The following is a 20,383-nucleotide window of genomic DNA, read 5'->3' as shown; positions in this document are numbered from 1 at the left end:
ATGATAAAAATATATTTTTCAAAAATATTTCATTTTGCTCTTCCTGCAGGTAGCCTAAGGTGATCTCTTAGGCTGCGCACTTGACCAAGAAAGTCCCACAAAATAATGCAAATCAAGAGTTTTAAATCTTTGTGATCACCTTAAGAACACCTGTGGACTCAGGCCATCAAGGATATGCATATGTGAAAAGCCACAAAGTATCAGAAAGATGTCACTTTATAGAAACAAGTTTGTGCCATTCCATTGCTACAATGGTGGAACTGGTATGTTTGCCTAGAAAAAGCAATGGATCTGAGCACATGGTCAGTGTTGCAGAAACCCTGCTGACTTTTTTGCTGCACTTGCTTAAAAATGTGGAATAACATTGAACTTAATGTAGATTCTCTAATCATTATGCTCATCCAGGTGAACAAAGCCCCTTAGGGTGTGCTGTTTATTCACAGAGCTCATGGGTGGATTAACTCATATAGGAGCTCACCCTGCTACAGGGAGATGATCTTACTGAAAAAGAACCTATTGTTCTTAAATCACAAGCTGAGTTTGCACAGAAGAAGATATCCCTGAAGAAATAAAAGAAGCAAAATTATATTTCCTGGCAATAAATTCAGCATAAAACAAATGCAAGTTGATAAAAAATTAGTTTAGTTGGAAGCTTTTAAATTGTTATTTTTAGTTCCGTGTTACTGACATGTAATATCTTTAATACCCATCACCATCACTTCTACCCAATTGTTTTGTAGTTTTTTGATAATGGCGTAATAATCTGGCTATTGCTTTCTGGATTTCTTTAGTCTCTAAAAACTAGAAGATCCCTGTAAGATTGCCAGTGAACCTCAGGGAGCATTAAATAACTCTGGCTGATATCAAGTCAGCATTTTGAGCAGTGGAATGACATCATATCCCACACTGTCATGTTTATCATTTCCCCCCTACTAGTGTTGACATTGTTTGCAACTTTGAAGTCCTGTGGTGGTATGTTGGAGTTTAAAAAAAAAAAAACAAAAAAAACAACAAGGTGATATGAATGATTTTGCAATCTACTTCTATATTTTTGGCCAGATACTATCATAAGACCAAACACTGATGCATCTTCTCTATTAAAGATCCTATTAGAATATTCTTCCTCATATGTATTAGAAAAATCCCATGCTTCTTTGGTGGAATGGTTAAAGTGTATTGAGGAGATGGATAAAAAGTTAAATTATCTCTGCCAAAGTTTCAGCAATGGGAGTCTGGTCATTAGTGCTCTCTAGTGGAGCAGGGATTTTGTGCTTCCATCTTCAGATATCTTTCAGAAAGCTGTGTTTTCCAGAAAATCTTTTATATTACTCAGCATGGCCTGATGCTTACCAGCTTTATAGGATGTATAAGATACTGAATGTGGGGTCATAAGGTGTCAGCAGTGAGCTTTTAATCATTCTGGACTTGGTGTGAAGTTTGATTATTTTATCTAACCTGGTTTGGAAGTGGTTTTTTATTCTGTTACTTTGATGAGTGCTACACATACGCACATTCATCTTTCATGCTCTAGGAAACACTGAAACAATATAACTTTAGCACCAGATCTTATTGTTTTAGCATCCTTGGTACTCTCCTTTTATAATTCTTAAATTAGAGGTATTCTATATTTATTAAATTTATCATTCTAAATTTATTAAATTATAGACATTTATTACTCCATCTTCCCAGGTGACTCAGTAGGTAAAGAATCTTCCTGCAATGCAAGAGATGTGGATTTGATCCCTGGGTCAGGAAGATCCCCTGGAGAAGGGATTGACAACCCTTACCAGTATTCTTGCCTCAGGAATTCCATGGACTGAGGAGCATGGTGGGCTACAGTCCACAGGGTTGCAAAGAGTCAGACACTACTAAGCGACTAACACACACACACTCAAATTATAAATAAGCAAAACTTATAGACAAGGAAGAATAATTTCTGAGTGCAAATCAATAACATTACTTTGCCAACATTATGTTTCTTAGATTAATCAGAGCCTGAATGGAGGGGGGGGAAATCAAAATCCTTTCTGGCAAAATTTATCTGGAAGAATAAAATACCTTTGGTATTAACTTGACCAAAGTGTTCAGATTTTTCTAAATTGACTCCAGTTGGAATACTCCATAATTTAACACATTGGTGAAAAGCTCAAATAAATGGTATGAAAATGAATATATAAAGTTGCATTTTGAAATGCAAAAACATTTCTGTGTGGAAGAATCCCAGTAGAGCAAGTCATATTTTGGAAAATTTTGGTCATTTACACATTATAAAGACAACCGGTGAATTTTTATTTATTGAACAAATTGTGATGCCTAAGTTTTCAACCCAGTATGGTAGACAATAGTGTCTCTCTAGCTCTATACTTATATCATCTGTATCTATAACTATCTATCAGTATGGAAAATAAAATGAATGAATAAGAGTGTGAGTAAGAAACTCCAAACTGGTTTAATATGTATATAGATAGAAATATAGCTAGATAGATGATGGATTGATAGATGTGTGTTATGTTCAGTCATGTCTGACTCTGTTGACCTATGGACTGTAGCCTGCCAGGCTCCTCCGTCCGTGAATACTGGAGGAATACTGGAATGGGTTGCCATTTCCTCCTACTCCAGGGGATCTTCCTGACCCAGGGATCAAGCCACATTTCCTTCATCTCCTGCATTGCAGGTGGATTATTTACAGCTGAGCCACTGGGGAAACCCCCTAGATAGATGCAAATTTTGAACTAGTTCAGACTTTCTTACTCAGTCTCATTCATTACATTTATTTTCTGTATTGCTACTGTCAGTAGAGTTTCTAATAACAGCTCTTACCTCTTAGTGCAGCAGTACAACTCTGAGCTCCATCCTTTAACTCACTGGTGCTTTTTTCCTATTACTGAGGCGCTACTGCAGTCCTTCCTTTTGGGCAAAGAAACGCATCCTATAGAACGTAGCTTATGAAATAGAAAGCAATGGTGTGCAGTGAATTTGAAAGACAAGGCAGAGGTTTAACAGGGACAGAAAATTGATGCTTGGTGGACCAAGACAGAGAGGAAGAGGTGGAGGTGATGTTTGGGTTGGACCTTTAAAGAGACAAGAACAGCACAAGGCAGGGAAACACAGCGTAGCCTTGTTATAGTGGACCAGGAGAGGGCTGTTTAAGGGAATATTATCTACCACCAGCAGGATAGAGCTGAAAAAGATCAGTTTACCTCCCATAACAATTGACAAAACCAAGTATCCTGGACCTTGCCCATCAAGTGATCTGTATTTTTTAACAACCTTCACATCAATGTACCACTGCTTGAATAATAATTCCCATCTGAAGGCCAGCTTCTCTGTATAAATAGCATGAATGCAACAGAGGTGCCTATGATGCTACATTTCATAATGACAATGTGGCTGAGGTACTTTGCCAGCTACCATGTCTTATTTTATTAATGCAATCTACACCTCAACTCAAAATACCCCATTCTATCGTTTCTATAGCTTTCAGACCATATAATTCATTTACCCACAGCTGCAATCTTACCATAAGTAATTATAGGAACATGGTTCAAACCAACTTTCAGATCACACTAAAGATCATTTTAAAGCCACCATTCATACAAGTTCAACTCAGAGAGCTCTCCTTAGTAAGACATGTTCTTGAACTCCTCTAACTTATTCAGCCATATGAAACTCTGGTGGCAGAAATTACTAACTCTGTGGCTTTCATCTACAACTCCTGCCATCTGGAAAGATGTTTTCCCAGTGCTCTGAGTAGGACAGGCAAAATCCTGAACTCCATGTGGAGCCCTTTGTCCAACACCTACGAGCATCGAATGTTATTCTAGAGTATCCTAAATGGGAGTTTTTCATCTTGCTCCACAAAGAATTTGATGAGGTTTCATACACCCAGGTATTATGATTCATTGCAGCCAATGCTGGGGTAGATCCTCTAGGACCCAGTGAACTATATTTACCCAACTGGTTATACTGGGACCTTGCTGCAGTTCTGAGCACTATCCCTGACTCAACATACTTCTACTCCTGCCTCCTGATGATCAGCAAACTGAAGTCACAGTCTCAGAAGCAGCTTGGTATCTTTATAAGTCCACAGGACACTGTTGAGGTTTGACAGAAAACAACAAAATTCTGTAAAGCAATTATCCTTCAGTATAAAAATAAAGTTAAAAAAAAGAAAAAAGATGCTGTGGAACATCAAAAATGTGCCAGGGTGAAAAGAATGATATCTAGACCCCTATCTCCTGACAATTATTTTCCTCTACAGTCTCTGATCTTGGTTTCCTCTTGTACTAAATGTTCCAGGGAAATTGCTTTAAAAAGACTCCTGGCATTCTCTTCTTTTTGCCTACTCTGAAGTCTCCTTCTTGTTTCATAAAATGAGCTCCTTTGCATGTGACTTGTCTTCTTATAGCACCAAGATTAGAAGACGATTTCTGCTTCTTCCCTGTTTCCATATTATGGAGGATTTAAGAGTCCTTTTTGGAAAGAGACCGTGGCAATTGAGAATAGGTGGTTTGGAAAGATAAAAGATAGCAAGCACAACTGAAGTAGGTAAAGTGTGAGTTTGCTACTAAAATACATAATTAGATGATAGAAACTATAGTTTCTTATACAAAAAAGCACTGGTGAACTTTTTATGATTTTACTAAGACTGTATGGTTGCTTCCTAAACGAACATTGGTATAAAAGTATGTATAAGTGTGGTATAAGTACAAATTCCAAATGGTTGAAATAGTAGCTAGAAGATATATTGGCAGAATTTTAACAACAAGTAGTACATTGTTGTTAATATATTAGATATTGTGCTGCTGGCTAAACTAAACAAAGTGGTAGAGCCTACTAATATTGCTGTTTTCATCATGCAAAAATATCAGAAGGATGTGGATATAGAATATAAATATGTATTTGGGACTGGAAAAGGAATAAAGCAAATGTAAAGTTTGAGGGAAGTATAGTAAAAATCATTTATGCTTCTGATGTTAAGTTCTACACATACAAGGAACTAGGGTTTCATTGTCCATGACATAATTCAGTAATTAGTATTTTTGTTCATACAAACGGTACACTAATCTCAGTCATAGACCATATTCATGCAATTAATTCGTGCAACTTGTTAAATGTATGAAAATGAGTATTTACTTGAGATTCAAATATAACAACAACAGTAACAGGAACAACGATTCTATTATCACTTTTCCCCAATAATCTTTAAATACCTGATTAGAACATAATTTCACAGTAACATACAACTTCAGCGTTAATGTAGAAAAGTGCTCGCAAACTAACTCGTTCCTGACACAAAGTCACAAATATCATCCTCTGATTTGAGGAAAAGCAGAATTAAACTGTAGTTATTTCCAGATGTTTCTGTGATCTGTGTAAATGCTATTGTGAAGGAACAATTCCCAGAGGAGGGGTCCCTGAGAAAAGAGGTGCCTGATGAGGTTGGAGGCTCCAGCTCCTACAGATAGGCTGGAAATATCAATGAATGAAAGAATGATCCCCTAAAGAGAAAAGAAGGGCTGGAGGGAGGAGAAGGGGAAAAGGAAGGAATTCAAGAGACGTTCAACAGGTTGGGGCATGCTAGCTGGGGAAGTGAGGGAGACAATGGCATAAGTGAAGCTAATCAGGCATTCACTTAGCAAAAGCCTGAAAACTGCAGTGGCTCAGACGTTAAGTGGTTAGAAATGGATCATTACCAATCTAAGTAGTAGTAAGAGGAGCGTTGAGAACCCAGGCAGAACAGCAGTGGGAAAGTCTGTCTTGAATGGTCACAGCCTCCCTCCAAAAAGGGCTCTTATGCTTCTATGACACGGCAACTGGACAGAAGCAGAAATCCAGGACTCGCAATGAGAAACCAGATGAGCCACAGGTAAAAGAGCTTAATTCATGAAGAAAGGGGATTCAAGAGTACACGGAAAGAAGAAGCTGCCAGGAGGCTTCTCAAGCAATCTCCTCATATCATTTATTACAAAGGTAGGAGACGGAGTTCTATGACTGGGTCTAAAGTAAATTAGACTATTAATAAATTTAGACTGGGTCTAAATTTACTTTAGTTCTAGACTGGGTCTAGAACTAAAGTAAATTTGGAGGAAAGAGAAATAATACAGTGAGAGAATCTAGACTGTATTTAATAAATCTAGGTCAACCGAATTGATCAACCTGAGAATGAATATATCAGTTCAGTTCAGTCGATCAGTTGTGTCCAACTCTTTGTGACCCCATGAATCGCAGCACGCCAAGCCTCCCTGTCCATCACCAACTCCTGGAGTCCACCCAAACCCATGTCCATTGAGTCAGTGATGCCATCCAACCATCTCATCCTCTGTCGTCCCCTTCTCCTCCTGCCCTCAATCTTTCCCAGCATCAGGGTCTTTCCAAATGAGTCAGCTCTTCACATCAGGTAACCTTTATTGGAGTTTCAGTTTCAACATCAGTCCTTCCAATGAACACCCAGGACTGATCTCCTTTAGGATGGACTGGTTGGATCTCCTTGCAGTCCAAGGGACTCTCAAGAGTCTTCTCCAACACCCACAGTTCAAAAGCATCAATTCTTCAGCACTCAGCTTTCTTTATAGTCCAACTCTCACATTCATACATGACCACTGGAAGAACCATAGCCTTGACTAGACGGACACTTGTTGACAAAGTAATGTCTCTGCTTTTGAATATGCTATCTAGATTGGTCATAACTTTCCTTCCAAGGAGTAAGCGTCTTTTAATTTCATGGCTGCAATCACCATCTGCAGTGATTTTGGAGCCCAGAAAAATAAAGTCAGCTACTGTTTCCCCATCTATTTGCCATGAAGTGATGGGACCGGATGCCATGATCTTCGTTTTCTGAATGTTGAGCTTTAAGCCAATTTTTTCACTCTCCTCTCACTTTCATCAAGAGGCCCTTTATATATTTATATATAAATAAATTTTTCCTCAACTATTTAGAGGACATGCCCAAGGCATGGTGATTTGCTTGTGATGGTCCACAAATTAGAACTATATTCATTTCCTTATTTTTTTATAAATAGAGGCTCTTTCTGATTATTAAAGTAAAATGTGCTCATTGGAAATAATTTGAAAAATATATAAATACTTTTTAAAAAATCAGAATCACATTTAATACTTGGATACAACTTTGACATAACTGCTGTATACATTTTGCTATATTTCCTTCCTGTCTTTTCTTTCACATATTTTGTTTCTGAATTGAGGGCATAATGATCACAAGTTTATTTTTTTTAAATATTGTATAAATAGTTTTCCATATTATTAAATCCTCTTTTTAAAAAATAGCATTTCTAACGGCTGCATAATTCTCCAGGCTATGCACACACAAATTTGGGGATTTTTTTTTTCCTTTTTCTCTAAGGTAAGTTTTTTCCTCCTCACCAATTTTTGCTTTTAGGAAAATTATTATCATAAAATTATTTTATACATATAAAGACTTCTATGTATTTCAAACAGTTACTTTCTTTTGAAATGCAAATGATTACCAGATATAAAATGATTTCATAAAAAAGATAAGACTACTTTAAAAAATTTTAGTATATATTTTCAAATTATTTTAGGAGAAAACTGTTTCCAGCTAGCTATAATCCTACTTTTAAAATTATTATTATTCTAAATTCAGTTGTATTAAATCTATTAATCGTTTATTTTAATTTTTAATAATTTAAATAAAATTACTAATAATTTAAATCTATTATTATTTTACTTTGGTAATTTAAAAGATTTCTGTTGTATAAATCTGTACTTTGTACATTAATAGAATTTAGCATTTTCTCTAAGTTTATGAGCTTTATATTTTTGTACCCTGTTTGATCAGTTATTTTATGATTCCATGGTAAGAATATTAATTCCTTATAGCTCTCCTTGGGATAAATAATATTTACCATATGTGTTTTTTTCAAAAGTGTATTTGTAATGTTTTATGTCATTTAGAAATTTTAAATTTTTATGTAACTTAGTTTATCTGTTTTCTTTGTCATTTTTGCTCTTTGCTTTTAAATTTAGAAATTTTGAGTTTAGAAAATTATTTGTCAGATTCACAGTCAAAATATATGCTCTTATAGTTTTATGGGTTTCAAAATTTTTTTTAATATTTATTCATATAAAATTAAAATGTATTATACTATAAAGCATAATTCTAAACTGCTTTTTATATCGCTTCATTTATTTAATAAATATTTATTTGAACTACTTTTCAAGCTCTTGTCCAAGAACAAAACAGACAAAGCTCTTTGTCCTTAAGAAGTTTACACTGTTGCTTTTATCATTCTATCATTCAATCTTCTTACATTGTAGATTCAAATAGGTTATCTATCTATTATCTATCATCCATCTCTATATATAAGATACAGATATATTTTTTCCTCAATGTTTAATGTTCTCAGTGAAGCACAATGAACAGTTAGTACTGGATGAGGAGGGATGGGGTGGGTGTTTGACGGGATGGGAGGAGAGAGGAATGTGTCATGTAGGAAGCAACCTGGAGATCCTACCTGAGTTTAGTAATCAGTAATGTTAAAAAAAAAATAGAAAAGCATGCGCCATGATTGTATGCTTTTCTCCAATCACATTCAGTTGCATAGGGACAAATGTGAAGTAGGCAGAGAGTTGACTTTATTCAGGTCTGTGTTGGTTCCAAGTGAGTACAAGGAAGTCAGAAAGGGTAGTACTGTTCAGTTCAGTTCAGTCACTCAGTCATGTCCGACTCTCTGCAACCCCATGAACCGCAGCACGCCAGGCCTCCCTGTCCATCACCAACTCCTGGAATTTACCCAAACTGATGTCCATTGAGTTGGTGATGCCATTCAACCATCTCATCCTCTGTCATCCCCTTCTCCTCCTACCCTCAATCTCTCTCAGCAGCAGGGTCTTTTCAAGTGAGTCAGTACTTTGCATCACGTGGCCAAAGTCTTGGAGTTTCAGCTTCAACATCAGTCCTTCCAATGAACACCCAGGACTGATCTCCTTTAGGATGGACAGGTTGGAGCTCCTTGCAGTCCAAGGGACTCTCAAGAGTCTTCTCCAACACCACAGTTCAAAAGCATCCATTCTTTGGCACTCAGCTTTCTTTATAGTCCAACTCTCATATCCATACATGACTACTAGAAAAACCATAGCCTTGACTAGACGGACCTTTGTTGACGAAGTGATGTCTCTGCTTTTTAATATGCTGTCTAGGTTCGTCATAACTTTCCTTCCAAGGAGTAAGCGTCTTTTAATTCTATAGCTGCAATCGCCATCTGCAGTGATTCCATGGACCATCATTATCATCATTGGTGACAAAAAGAGTGAAGGGATCAAGGGGACAAGGGGCGAATTAAGTTAATGGGAATAATCAATTGGCAAGGTTGAAGAATTACTGGAATGGGGGTACCGGAAGAGTTGAGTTAGAAAGGATATTAAGTTTAACAAGGGGTTGAAATGATTAGTAATGAAAAAAAGCTGGCATGACCCTAAGACTGAGTATCTCTTTCACTTTTGCATTTGCTTCACCCTAGTCTCATCGTTGTTCAAATATTGAAATGGTCTAAACTAAGAAGATGGTATTATTGGATAGAATAAATAATAAATTGAAATAAATTATTGAAATTTGAGAAAGAATGTCCTGAAGTAGACCAGACAGTAAAAATGAGGGGTAGGGAATGTGCTGTGATGATGTGGAACACTTCAGAAAGAAGAAAGACTTGTCTGAAAGTAGCAATAAGCATGAACTCCACCTTCAGACCCAGTGGGACCATCCCAGAAAAAGGAAGTACAGACCACAGAAAACAGAAACGTAGTAACGGTGCTCAGTGTTCACGAGACTGGAAACTGGCCCTTGAGCTCCCCACCACCATCTGTCTCAGCCTGAGCTCTTTTTGTCTCAGCAATCTGCTGCCTGCTCTAGATTTCCCAGTTTGGCAAACCAATCATTCAATTTCTCTGGCTCTCTACTGTTTTTTTTTTTTTTTTTTCCATTCCCCAGCTGATGGCTTAATTTCCTCTCTGGCCTACCACTTGTTTTGGAAAGTGCTTCTGGTCACTGACCTCTTTGTCTTGGCTCAGAAATCTGCTTTGTGTACATGTCTCAGTAGTCAGCCCTGTAGGATGTGTATTCACCCCACATTCATGGAATATACATCTCTCCTTATTTTCCTAAACACTTACAGCATGTAAAACCAGCCAGATTTAACAAAATGAGCTTGATTTCCATCATAGCGGAAATTTACAGAAGTTGATATACTGTCCAGTTTGCTTCATGGAAATTTACAATAGAGAAATGAAAGTGAAAGTCGCTCAGTCATATCTGACTCTTTGCAACCCTATACAGTCCACAGAATTCTCCAGGCCAGAATACTGGAATGGGTAACCTTTCCCTTCTCCAGGGGATCTTCCCAAACCAGGGATCGAACCCAGGTCTCCCACATTACAGGCAGATTCTTTACCAGCTCAGCCACCAGGGAAGCCCATAGAGAAATGAAAATGGCAAAAAAGTAAATTTCAACATCAGTTTCTCAAAGTTAACAGTCACCAAATACCTGGATGCTCAACCACTTCTTTAAAGATTCCTGCTAAAATTATATCCCTTCAACCTCCAGACAAAGAAAGAGTTCAAAATTTTATTTCTTGTGAAACAAATTTTTATTACAAATAATATTTTCATATGGATAATGTGGTACCAGTTTTGTTGTTGTTAATCATTTTATACTTAGGAAAGTCTCACATAGTGTATCATTAAGGTATATGACTTAACATTAATTATAATATTCTTTAACTGTTGAACTTTTGATAAGAAACAGATCTTCTCTGTTATATAGATTTCAACATATAGCTTTATTTGTAAAATTAAGATGTTGTTCCATTCTTTGTTAACTTTGGTTTCTGTACAGTAGATTCTCTTAACCTACCCCCACTTACCCAAGTCAGTGGTAAGTGAAAGTCAAACTTGCTCAGTCATGTCCAACTCTTTGTGACCCCATGGAAAAAATTCGTGGAATTCTCTGGGTCAGAATACTGGACTGGGTAGCCATTCCCTTCTCCAGAGGATCTTCCCAACCCAGGGATTGAACCCAGGACACCTGCATTGCTGGTAACCAGCGTTCTATTCCTTTGTAAATACACTCAGTGCTCTTAGCTACCAGTCACCTTCCTGTAACTCTGAGCATTCTGTGCCCTACAACTGAGTGGCAGGCTTACCAAGAATCACTTGAGGTTGTCCCAAAGTTATTTTCTTCAGTTTCACTTGTTGTCATTTTAAACTACAGGCCAATATCACTGATGAACATAGATGCAAAAATCCTTAACAAAATTCTAGCAATCAGAATCCAACAACACATTAAAAAGATCATACACCATGACCAAGTGGGCTTTATCCCAGGGATGCAAGGATTCTTCAATATCTGCAAATCAATCAATGTAATACACCACATTAACAAATTGAAAAATAAAAACCATATGATTATCTCAATAGATGCAGAGAAAGCCTTTGACAAAATTCAACATCCATTTATGATAAAAACTCTCCAGAAAGCAGGAATAGAAGGAACATACCTCAACATAATAAAAGCTATATATGACAAACCCACAGCAAACATTATCCTCAATGGTGAAAAATTGAAAGCATTTCCCCTAAAGTCAGGAACAAGACAAGGGTGCCCACTTTCATTGCTACTATTCAACATAGTTTTGGAAGTTTTGGCCACAGCAATCAGAGCAGAAAAAGAAATAAAAGGAATCCAAATTGGAAAAGAAGAAGTAAAACTCTCACTGTTTGCAGATGACATGATCCTCTACATAGAAAACCCTAAAGGCTCTACCAGAAAATTACTAGAGCTAATCAATGAATATAGTAAAGTTGCAGTTGATATAAAAACAACACACAGAAATCCCTTGCATTCCTATACACTAATAATAAGAAAATAGAGAAATTGAGGAAACAATTCCATTCACCATTGCAATGAAAAGAATAAAATACTTAGGAATATATCTACCTAAAGAAACAAAAGACCTATATACAGAAAACTATAAAACACTGGTGAAAGAAATCAAAGAGGACACTAATAGATGGAGAAATATACCGTGTTCATGGATCGGAAGAATCAATATAGCGAAAATGAGTATACTACCCAAAGCAATCTATAGATTCAATGCAATCTCTGTCAAGCTACCAATGGTATTTTTCACAGAGCTAGAACAAATGATTTCACAATTTGTATGGAAATACACAAAACCTCGAATAGCTAAAGCAATCTTGAGAAAGAAGAATGGAACTGGAGGAATCAACCTGCCTGACTTCAGGCTCTACTACAAAGCTACAATCATCAAGACAGTATGGTACCTACACAAAGACAGAAATATAGATCAATGGAACAAAATAGAAAGCCCAGAGATAAATCCATGCACCTATAGATACCTTATCTTTGACAAAGGAGGCAAGAATACACAATGGAGAAAAGACAATCTCTTTAACAAGTGATGCTGGGAAAACTGGTCAACCACTTGTAAAAGAATGAAACTAGAACACTTTCTAACACCATACACAAAAATAAACTCAAAATGGATTAAAGATCTAAACTTAAGACCAGAAACTATAAAACTCCTAGAGGAAAACATAGGCAAAACACTCTCCAACATAAATCACAGCAGGATCCTCTATGACCCACCTCCCAGAATATTGGAAATAAAAGCAAAAATAAACAAATGGGACCTAATTAAAATTAAAAGCTCTACATAACAAAGGAAACTATAAGTAAGGTGAAGACAGCCTTCAGAATGGGAGAAGATAATAGCAAATGAAGCAACTGACAAAGAATTAATCTCAAAAATAAACAAGCAACTCCTGCAGCTCAATTCCAGAAAAATAAATGACCCAATCAAAAAATGGGCCAAAGAACTAAACAGACATTTCTCCAAAGAAGACATACAGACGGCTAACAAACACATGAAAAGATGCTCAACATCACTCATTATCAGAGAAATGCAAATCAAAACCACTATGAGGTACCATTTCACACCAGTCAGAATGGCTGCGATCCAAAAGTCTACAAGCAATAAATGCTGGAGAGGGTGTAAAGAAAAGGGAACCCTCTTACACTGTTGGTGGGAATGCAAACTAGTACAGCCACTATGGAGAACAGTGTGGAGATTCCTTAAAAAACTGGAAATAGAACTGCCTTATGACCCAGCAATCCCACTGCTGGACATACACACCAAGGAAACCAGAATTGAAAGAGACACATGTACCCCAGTGTTCATTGCAGCACTGTTTATAATACCCAGGGCATGGAAGCAACCTAGATTGTCCATCAGCAGACGAATGGATAAGAAAGCTGTGGTACATATACACAATGGAGTATTACTCAGCCACTAAAAAGAATACATTTGAATCAGTTCTAATGAGGTGGATGAAACTGGAGCCTATTATACAGAGTGAAGTAAGCCAGAAAGAAAAACACCAATACAGGATACTAATGCATATATATGGAATTTAGAAAGATGATAACGATAACCTTGTATGTGAGACAGCAAAAGAGACACAGATATATAGAACAGTCTTTTGGACTCTGTGGGAGAGGGTGAGGGTGGGAAGATTTGGGAGAATGGCATTGAAACATGTATAATATCACTTGTGAAACAAATTGCCAATCCAGGTTTGATGCATGATACAGGATGCTTGGGGCTGGTGCACTGGGATGATCCAGAGGGATGGTGTGGGGAGGAAGATGGGAGGGGGTTCAGGATGGGGAACATGTGTACACCTGTGGTGGATTCATGTTGATGTATGGCAAAACCAATACAATATTGTTAAGTAATTAGCCTCCAATTAAAATAAATAAATTTATATTAAAAGAATATAAATAAATAAATAAAACTTTTCTGCTCAAAAATAAAATTAATATTATGTAAATCATCTAGGTATTTGTGAAAAAAATCAACAACAACAACAAAAACTCCAATTAGTTTCCATGAAAATTAAACCTAATGCTTTGAAAAGTCTTAAAAATTTTAAGTTATAAATTGTAATTTAATTCAGTGTGGACAGAAACAATCTGTAAAAGTTTGACAAAGCTTTTGTTTCCTAAAGGCTTTAAATTTTAACTTCACTTTAAAGACCTGGATATTATAAGTATTATGAGTGTCATTTATTCCAAAAAGCTGTTCAAGAACTAAACAAAGGCTTTGATCTATATGTAGAATTTGCTGAAAAATGTGTCCTTTTATACATTAAGTTAAAATCAACTTTAAAAATATGTGTTATACTTCATTACTCCCCATTTAAATTTATATTTTAAATTAGCAAATTAACTAAAATTTCCCATAACATTCCCATAACTTGAATGGCATCTACTGCGTGTTCCCTCTATATCACAATCTTCCTGAAATCCAAATTTAAGTCTGGTTCATCTAATTCAAACCATTCACTTTTAAACACTATAGTAACATTATTCAATTCTTGCCTAATTTTTCATGTCTTAAAAAACAAGCAAAGGACAACAACAACAAAAACCTTTAGTTTTATATTACTCTTTAGAAAATTCAATTATTCTCCTTTTCAAAGCCAAGTTCCTCAAAAGAATGAATTATGATTTCTTCCTCCATTTATGCATCAAACTACAGTAGCCAAGTCTGGCAAACAAGCTGGCAAAAGCCTGGGACTACTGTTGAGAAAGCCACCCATGACTACTTCAATTAGACACTCCCAGTGGACTTCCTTCATCCCCCATCTTTGATTGCACTGTAGTATTTGAGACTTAGTTGTTTGCTTTATCGTCAAATCATCTTCTTTCTTAGCAAGTCCTCCTCCATCTCTTGTTTTTTCTCAATCTCAGACCCCCTCTTTGTATGCTTATTTTGTGCAGGATTTGTCAGTGGCTCTTTTGTGTTCCTTTCTTTAATTTCTGATTATAAAGGTAAAACATGGCCATTATAGAATATTAGATATTAAACATTACCTTGAAAGTAACATAAAATTTACAATCAGGCATAATCATGCCACCTAGCAATTACTTCTGTCATCATACTGATATTTTCCCTGCCTTCTTTATGCCTAATATATTTAACAGAAATGAAATGATATCTATCTTTAGTTTTGTTTTCTACTTTTTTCATTAAGTATTATTTTCTGAACTTTCCAATCAGTATTATTAAATATTTTTAAGTATGATTTTTTTTATAGTTGGATGACATTAAATTATCTGGATTTGTACTGGCTTATTTAAGCACTCCACCTCCACTGCTATTCATTAAACTTGCTTCTGTATAGACATATATTCTAATTCAAATACAAATTTTAGCTTTTTAAATGTAGAGTTTAATTTATTCACATCTAGTCATAACTAATAATGTTTCTTTTTTAAGCACTTCCATATTGGAGAATGTATCATTTCTATATTCCTCACAAATTGTTAACTATTTGGCTTGCTGTTCAATTCTTAGATCTATCTTTTTTTTCTGCCCTATGAAAACTTTATCTCAGATTATATTCTGGAATTTAGTACTGTGAAGCAGAGCTAGTCAGCCACCATGTTTTTATTTTTTCAGGTGACTTTTTTCTCCTGTCTGATCGTTTATTTATCCCCAGACTTAACAATTTTTGCTAGGCTATGTCTAGGGTTATTGTTGAAAAGTAACTTAATTAAACTCATATTTTTAAAAGTATCTTCATCAAGGCCCAGCAATGAAGAATAACCGGACAGTGGCATCTTTTTCTTAAATCATAAAACAAGAATTTTCAACATGTCCACAGTGCAGAACTGGCTCAAAAAATAGCATTAAATGTGTGATGCTGGTAAACCTGTAGACTTATGTAGGGATATAAACTTATAGAGACTTTGACAAGAATTAAAATACATAGTTTATTCAACTCTGCCCCAAGAGATATTTGCTCATTTTTTGATTTCCTAGTTATATTTGTGTATAACTTAATCATTAAAAGAATGTTCTGGCATATCATTTAGTTTGATTCTCAACATAACTATGAGAAGGAACTTTGTTTATTGTTTCCCTACTTTATAAATCAAGGAAAAGATGTTCACAGCAATTCAGTAACTTTCCTCAGTTTATTCAATTAACTAAATCTCGGAGTAAGACTTGTAGCCAAGTCATCTGTTTCCAAATAGATAGGTTTTTAAATCTACCAATTTTTTTTTTTACATAATTTATATAATCATAAACCCAAGAGACAGAGGAACAATCTTTGTGGACTGGAATAGAGTAAGGACAATAAGGACTGGTGTTAGTCATGATATATGCTGGAAAGTTTCATTCTCACTACCTGGAATTTTACTACCCTGCCTTGATTAAAAGGTCCCTCACAGGTTTTTTGTTTTTGTTTTTGAATCTTTTCAGAAAGCCCATTTAAAATATAAAGTTTCCAGGAAAAATCAAGCTATATTTGTCTTAAAGGGAAAAACTTGAGCATATATTATTATGTTTGGAAGAAAAGAATAACAATTGCTGTGAGAAATGTGATGATCAGGGGAGAAAGGGAAAAGGTACTCATCAAAAGAAATCAGGCTACCATACTTATCTGTTTCATTGTATAACCAGGATCACATCTGCTTGATAGTACTATAATATTCTAAACTGTACAATGCACATCTTTTCAATGATCAACTAATGTGGAGTAGACCCTTCATCACTTAAATAAAATATTTCAAACTCAATAGGCATTATAAAATAAATCCCTAAAATATACATGTTAGCAGATTTTTGCATTAAATCTTCTGTAGCATTCCTAAGAATTAGAAACATACATATACATATATATATGTATATATATAGTATATACACTTTCTAGAACTGTGCTGCTACTGCTGCTGCTAAGTCACTTCAGTCGTGTCCGACTCTGTGCGACCCCATAGACGGCAGCCCACCAGGCTCCCCCGTTCCTGGGATTCTCGGGCAAGAATGCTGGAGTGGGTTGTCATTTCCTTCTCCAATGCACTGTAAAGTTACTTAAAAAATCGGGACACATTATATTGTAACAAGTATGTAAGTTTTGTACCATATGAAACTATTACACCTGCTAGTGGAGTACTGTAATGCACACCATATGATTAAGCAGTCTTGCAGTAAAGGGTTTCTGTACTTTCAAGGTACTTGCAATTTTTCCCTACTAACAATCATTGTAAGGAACTCGAAAGGATCTTCTCTTCGTAGGTAACAAACTAGCTTGCCATAATGTCATGAATGCTGTCCCAGACTCATGAGACTCCTGAGTCAGATATAAAGAATTTTGTTATTTACAGGGATAGCAATAGCCAGAGTATCAGGATTTTCTTGTGCTGGTTCCTCAAGCTTCATTTCCCACAGAGCAATGCATCCAATAGTTTGCATTACAGAAGACCTCTGAACTTGGAGATCCTGAATCCTTTATGTATAAATGCACAGGTATCATGTCTGCCCTCTGCTCTGGAGGAAGACACTATCTCTACCTCCCAAGGATGTTTGCTATACAAAAATCTTTGAAAGGTAGTCTAGAACAAAGAGCAGTTTGTACCTCGCTCTCAAGATGCGCAGAGATGCAAGACATCTTTGGAGGAATTTTCCCCCAACAATTATTTGCAATGTATTTAGTACTTTGTGATAATTTCTGACCATATGAAATAAATACTGAATTACATATTCACATTAACCTTATTGGGATATATGACCTTCCTCTCTCTTACAGCTTAAATATTTTATGTCTAGTGACTTTACCTGTGTATGTTTCAAGATTGTGAACCTCTTCTTCAGCTTCTCAAATACACAAAGTCTATAGGTATATAAAGTCTTTATCAGTTTTTGGCATTTTTAGAGCAAACTTGTTTTTCATCTTGCCTCCATGTCATAAAAAATAGTTCAATTTTTTAAAGAAGATATTTCCAAATAAGCTTGTCAATCATATATAAAAACCAAAATACAAAAAAAAAATTTAGGATAAGATAATAACACTTGGTAGAATTAGTACTATATTTGCAAAATGTACATATATTAAAAAATTTTGAAGTTTATATATTCCTATAATTATACAAAACATACACAAAATTATTTTATGTTACTTATGAAAATGATGGAGAATATTATTTGTTCAGTTCAGTTCAGTCACTCAGTTGTGTTTGTTAGGCAGAATTAAAATGTATATGCAATAGAATGTTTGCTACAGATACATTGGCATACACACACTAGATATTATTTCAAATGTTTCATCTGCAGAAAAGAAAAATCCCACCACTAGTCCACTGTAAAAAAAAAGTAGCCTATATATATATAATGTATTGATAGGCCACATTTGTTTTACAGGGTATATTATATGTACATATAATATACATAGAATTATATGTATTACATAGTATATATAATATATAGGTTATATGTAAATATTTCAATATGGACAACTTATTTTTAGTATCTTAGATTCTTATATTTTGATAATACATATGATTAGATAGCATATATTTTAAAATTTCTGCCTTTCATTCTGGTTTTAAAAGTCCTTAAATATATTCATGCTCATTCAAAATGAAAGCAATTGAGAGCAGGTTAGAGAAAGCTGAAGACAAAAGAGGCTAGACAATACTTCTTCAAAAGTAAATAGATCTATGCACTATTCAGGAATGATTCAAACATTCATTATCACTCAAATAACTGCCAAGCGATTGAAATCCCTCTAATTGCAAGGACCCTAACTGTAGCTTATTGCCTTCCTCTCCCATCTCCTGCCTTCTCTGGGTCATTTCATTCGCACCTCTCTTTCAAGCCATCTGGGATCCCTGGTACAGCCGAGTTTTAATGCCGAACACCTGGCCTGACAGTGTTTGCTGCTCTCTTTCACCTGCCAGCCCTTTGTTCCTCCCCAAGATTGCATGAACACTGCAAGTCCTGTCAGGCATGCACGCACAGAGGCTTTCCTGCGTTCAATCTCTTCCTCAAGACCTTAAGTCTGGTAAATCCTTTCATTATTTTGCCTTACCCGTTTAGCTGTTCCATCTACTCTGTGATCTCTAGAAGCTAAAAATCCACATGAGAATTAAATCTAGATACATGTGATACCTCTAGAACAGTACAGTGGAAGAGAAGGGTTAAGTGAAGAAAATCACATAAAGACGCCCCGTTCTTATATGGAATAGTTATAAGTTATCTGGCTTTGCATTCAAATTTAAAAATTCAGCAGCTATGAGATTTGATAAATGTGTGTAATCAGTACTTAGAGAAATATCAAATTGCTCCTCCACAACGCAGATAAGCCCTACTAACTACCCAAGACTTGGTTTTTCATTCTTTGTCGAGTACCTCCCAGGATTTGCATCCCACCTCTTGAGCTCCACCCACACACAAAGCTCCTTTTACACTTCCAAAAATAATTTCTGATCTGACATTCCCAGTGATATTGAGTCTATACCTCAACTTCCATCTGTTTCCCACTCTCAATTTCTATAGACTATACAACTAAGAATATGGTACTTGGCTTAGCAGTCATTCTCCTTAATTATTCGGAATTCTTTCCAAACTTTAGCCTTTTCCAAGTTTCTCCTTTCAGTCAATACAACTTTCCCAGTTTAACTCAGACACAATTATACTTCTCAGAGGCTTCTGCGAAAATGGTATCATTCACTTCAGTGCTTGATAAAATAAATCTGACTTAAAATTTTAAAACTTGTACAAGTGAGAGCGAGAAGGGCCAGGGGACTCATTTGGTACAGGACAAACTCCAAGATGTATAAAAATTCATGGCATCCTTCAAATGTGTAATGAGTAAAGACATTAAAGAAAAAATCCATAAAAAATATTTGCCATTCTAAGCATGGAAGAAAAAAAAGAAAAGAAAAAATATAATAACAATAAAGAATTCCATGAACTTTACTGATTAAAACACAAAGAAGCAAGTAAACCAGAATGTCACAGAATCTTACCACAATCCTTTAGTCGAATTAGAATGTTTCCATGGAAAACTGTGAAGAGGCCAACTTTGGGAATGAGGTAAGCCGAGTAATTTTAAATTGTGTTGCAATCATGAAGTTAAGGCTCCTATTATACAGAGGCTCAAAACTGATTAGGCAAGGCTTAGTTTTTGATGACTTATACTTGATAAACCAGTTTCAGAGAGGTTTTTTTTCAACAGTTTGTACAAAGGTCAGGAGAGTACCCAACTCAGGTGACTATGGAGAAATGTTAAACACGAGCTCCTCACTAGAGACCTGCTCTCAAGTTCCTGCCTGTTGTCTCTCCTGCTCCATATTCCACCACCTGCAGGAAATATAACTCATTATTTTAATAAGGCAAAAAATCAGATTAATCTAATGGTAGAACTCTGAGAACTCAGATAATGTTTTTAAAAATTAAGAGACAGACAGACACGCAGAAGAAGGATATTCTAATCTAAGAAACTGGGAAGAGAGAGGAACATTTCCAAATAGAATCT

The 20,383-nt window shown here is 35.7% G+C and overlaps 1 long non-coding RNA gene across 1 annotated transcript in view; it reads right to left on the bottom strand.

The window, feature by feature from the left end:
* The window catches only part of LOC123334497, a 42,219-nt gene extending 22,038 nt beyond the window's left edge, over nt 1–20,181 (bottom strand). The window contains exon 1 of the long non-coding RNA XR_006552466.1: nt 19,875–20,181. This is a non-coding gene — a long non-coding RNA (uncharacterized LOC123334497). The remainder of the gene's footprint in view (nt 1–19,874) is intronic.
* Between the last annotated feature and the right edge of the window lie 202 nt (nt 20,182–20,383).

This window comes from Bubalus bubalis, chromosome 7 (genome assembly GCF_019923935.1).
Source record: "Bubalus bubalis isolate 160015118507 breed Murrah chromosome 7, NDDB_SH_1, whole genome shotgun sequence".
NCBI classification, from domain to species: domain Eukaryota; kingdom Metazoa; phylum Chordata; class Mammalia; order Artiodactyla; family Bovidae; genus Bubalus; species Bubalus bubalis.
The sequence above is the reverse complement of the archived record's forward strand: the minus strand, read 5'-3'. Positions and strand labels throughout refer to the sequence as shown.